At 36.4% G+C, this 4,553-nt stretch overlaps 1 pseudogene; it reads right to left on the reverse strand.

Moving 5' to 3' along the window:
• Window positions 1-3,189: 3,189 nt before the first annotated feature.
• LOC144639906 (uncharacterized) lies at window positions 3,190-4,391 on the reverse strand (annotated as a pseudogene).
• Window positions 4,392-4,553: the final 162 nt, after the last annotated feature.

Consider the following 4,553-nt stretch of genomic DNA (forward strand, 5'->3'; position numbering starts at 1 on the left):
ATGTCTGGGCGTATTGTTATATCTGCCTATTTCGATTATTAACTTATGATTACTAATACGTAATTTAGCTAATGTTCTCCTACCAGAAACTCTCCTAGTTAACTCTAGATAATTGGAGGTAGCATATTCAAGCCTAAAAGATCTATAAAATTCTAGTTTTTGAGAATGCTGTAGAGTATGCTGCCAATACGAAATATATTTCTGTTTCATTGACTGCAGAAACATTGTCACTTTTGCGGTGTCTACTAAATCAGGATTAAAATCACCAAAATTAAAATATTCGGATACCTTCATAAGATTAGAGTAAAAACTATTTTTACCAGCGGTGTGAAGTTCTAATGAAATTAAAAAAGACTGTCTAACAAAAGAATCCGGTTGCTTTTCTTGGCGATATATCAAATAGTTGAGGATTCCTTGTATTGGGGGTCCATTTGAGCCAGCCCCACAAACTTCACTATTGCCCTTTCTTCCTCGAAAGACTATTTGTGCAAGCGCACAGGTGATTGCACAGACAAAATCAGGGATTTGTGTGTACCAGAACTTATCACCTGGTCTAAAAAAAAAAAGTGAACAAATGTAATCAATCATTGGAGTGAACATGATATGAACTAAATACACTATTAAACAATATTTCTTAAATAAAATCATGGGATGAGAATTTTTTTTTCTGAAATTGCATTTTTAGAGTTGAAGTACAACCATTTAAAATCAAGAACAATCTTCTAAAACTTTCATGTCAAATAAGAGCAAAATTCCAAATTCAAGAATAAGGTTGAAGAGTGGTATGGTGTGCCAGTTGAAGGCTATTCATAATATAATAGCAGTAAAAACTGTAGCAATTGCTGGCACTTGCCAGGTCCTTCTCAATTTTTGAGTAACCTGCACAAGTTAATGCAACTTCTGCTACTGATGTGAATTCCTTCTTTGAAGGTGAGAAAACAAGTTTTTGAAATTGTCCTAAGTGAGTACGCAGAGGCAAGTGTATTACAAAGGAGTACTTTTAAGATACATTTGTGTCATAAAATTTAATTAAGACAGGTACCTAAAACAAATTGTTGCACTGTAATAGCACTTTCTTAAAGCTTTTCCCATTAAGCATGTTCCCTGCTGTGGGAGTAAATAAGTAATTTAAATGTGTGACAAAACCATTTTATTTGTTTGAAGTTATTCAATTTTTTTCGTTTAAGCCACTTGTGCAGGTTCTTATATAGACAAGATGCACTGACATCATTCTTTATTTAAATTTAATTTTTGAAAGTTAATTTCCATAAAGCAGGGTTTATAACTCACAACTTGCCACAGATGTGTTACTTCCTTAAATTGCTTTCTCCAGAAGTCAGACTGCCAAGCAACTACAGCTTGCAAGTGACAAGTGATGTAATGGTTTTGATAAAGCAAAGGCTACTAAGAAGGTATTTATGGGTTTGCATTCCTGATTTCTGATTTTTAATTAACAATATGTATGCTTTGCTTGGTTGTTGAAAAAAGAAAAAAAGTGTGATTGGTAAATTTGGGGAATTTGCTAAACAATCACTCCTCTGGTTTAGCGCAGAGAATGCTTGATATTTCTGTCATCAGCCTAGAAGGGTCTGCATTAATGTGCATCCTGTAATAATATTTGCAATAGCCGAATCAAGTGTCAAGCCATTTAGAGTTCCAATATGCATAGCTAACCTTTTTCTATCTAGACTAGTGTATAAGCTGCACTCGTAGATAAGCTGCACTTCTTGGCAATACAAATCATCTCCACTGTTTAATATGCTGATTTACACTGATTAGCTATTTCTAGCATTGTTGGTGGTAGTGGCTTTTCTTCTACAGTAGTCAATGTCTCCTCCACTGCAACGGTTACATCACTTAGATCTGGAGATACTTGCCAAACGGGGAGTTCTTGGGGAAAAATTTAAGAATTGCAGCCTTGTCATCAGAAGCTCTTCTCAATCCTTCTAAATCCAAATCTTCTATTTTTTTCACTTTTCTGTCATCTAAAGCTCTTGGGTCAAAATCAAATCTAGTGCCTTTTGCTCCTTTACTTTTCAGCTGACAGTTTCCTGTAGGAAAACAAATAGAGGAGCAGGGTATACAGAGAAGGTTAACATGTACTGTTATAATTAACTGTACAAACTTAAATGTAGTATGACTCTTTTACATAAAGTCTACCTTTGTTATGGTAATAAGGGTATTTCGGTATTTCACATAGATATGAGCTTCTTGTATTCTTGAACAATTTCTGTAACACAGCCGCAACAATTTACAAAACATATCAAACAAACAAATTGCAGCTTGTGCGAACTAAGTAAGTTCCAACTGTTTTATAAATAGTGAAGAATAACTTTGTTAACAACTACCATTACATCAGGATAACACCTAAAAAACAAAACCTTCGACCTGCACCAAAAATCACAAGCTTTAGTACACTAACACAGTAAAATCTGTGTCCTGTAATTATTGAAGCGAAACAAATAATATTGACTGAAGTGATTCAAATGCAATCTTGTTTTCAAAAAAATTGCATTCGTGATCAACGACCAAATAATTTCAAAGCAACGGCGATACATTTTTTGCCTTGGGTGGACCCTCACCATCCCCTGCATCCGCCTGCTTCTTTGTTCACTCAGCGATTCCATGGCTTTAAGCCTGACATCTTTTGCCTGCCCCTGTTCTTTCTGGATCTTAACCCTTGACCTACCATCCTCTTAATCCCTTGACCGCTTGCTGGCCTGGGTTCTCTAAATTATTTCTCAAGTAGTCTGTCCAGCTCTGTCGGCTCAGAGCTTATGCCACTTGCTTTTAACTCTTGGTAGGTCTTTTTCTTGATTTTTTTATCTACGTTCCAAACCGGAACACGGAAAAAGGTTGAGGAGGCAGTTGTCCAAGTGTTTGTTGATTTCCTCTTCAAGTACTGATATTTGAAGACCTTGTGGAAGGCTTCCACAAACATGTTTGTGTTAATTGTAAGGCCAACTCTGAAGCAGTATGCCCATTGTTGCTTTCGGGGAGCCCACTCCCATTCAAAATTATTTTTTGAATGGCACTGTTTTTGGAGAGAAGCTCAAGCGATTGGAAACCCCACAAGCAGTTGTCAAACAGTGTTTCATCAGTTTGCACAACAACCGTCTGAAACATTTTGTTAACACCAACTTTCTTTGATATGTCACCAATTTTTTTCTAAGTTCTTGTGCTATTGCTTTATCCACGTGCCAAGTGCATAGTAGTTTCAATTGTTTCAGAATTAAAACTGAAGAAGGTGCACATTCCAAACTCATTGATCACTAAAAGGGTGATGAGGAGAAAGCCATAGCCATTAGTTCCGTGTGTACTGTCTCAGCGTACACCATCAGGCCCGATTTTTCTAAGCATGCTTCTCTGAAATGGGCTCTGGACCACTGTCATAATGTTGTCGTACCAGAGTTTCGCCTTGAAACTGATTGGATTTCTACAAAGGTCATTTAGCAGTTCTTTGTCCTTCTTGTAGGAAGCATATACACTTGCTTATGTAAATTTGGTTGGTTGTGAAAAAAACCCCAGAGATTTTTCTAATTTGCTATATATCATTTTGCATTTTGAGTAGTTAAAAAATAGAAATTGCATTTTGAAAAGAAAGAAAGGAGGGAGAGAGGGAGGGAGTTGTTTGTTAAACAGTTCCTGAAGTACCGCTTCGTTTATTTTCATCGTAAATTACCTTTAGTAATCCTTTTGTCTTTTGATGATCAAAACTTACCACTGGACTCTCCGATACTACTTTCTTCTCCTGTGCCTGTATGCAAGAAAGAACTCGAAGTTCCAAGATTTGGATGTTTTATTTCACACATTTAAATTTCATAGGCTTAGAAATTCTGGACAGTTTTATTTCCTGACACTGTTTTGTCCAAAATTAAAGTCACGTTTTAAGAAAAAAAAATTGCCAAAAAGCTTAGCTCACACTATCAGTTTGTACTATTTAATCGCAAATAGTGCACACCAATTTGTACATTGTACTAAATGTATGTTATACCAAAACGAAATGCGGGTAGCCTTACAAACATGGTAAGACCATTCTAATAAGTTATTAGTTATCCAGGCCAAGACACTATCCAGGTCGATTTGATCTATTTGATAGTAGTTGTGGCCAAATGGATGTTGAATGTTGGAGAGATGTTTTCTTTCCAACAGATGTTAACATGATAAGTTATCATCAGTCACACTCACTCTAACATCACTGAGGATCCTGTCTCTTGGTACCCCTTGCTGAATTTTGGCTGCCAGCTCTTTGGGCTCTTTTTTTGAGAGAGCTGATGTACTGCAATTTTTTTTCGTGCCCATAGTGGGTATAGAAAACGTCAACTGTCATTTAACCATTATCTACATACGTCACAACTACAGTTGACGTGCAGTTCCTTCCAATCTTGCAGCTTCCGGTTCAAATAAAACATATTGATAATGTTTGTCAGCTTGGGTACACTCCAAAGTTTCTTTGAGTGTCTTTTACTTCTGTCTTATCTTGGCTGGGGAATAACAGCCTGTGAGTCACGTTGTATGAACAAAGAAAACATTTGACTTTGGTATCTATGGAG

This window comes from Oculina patagonica, unplaced genomic scaffold, assembly GCF_052425735.1.
Source record: "Oculina patagonica isolate OP01 unplaced genomic scaffold, crgOcupat unplaced1484, whole genome shotgun sequence".
NCBI classification, from domain to species: Eukaryota; Metazoa; Cnidaria; class Anthozoa; order Scleractinia; family Oculinidae; genus Oculina; species Oculina patagonica.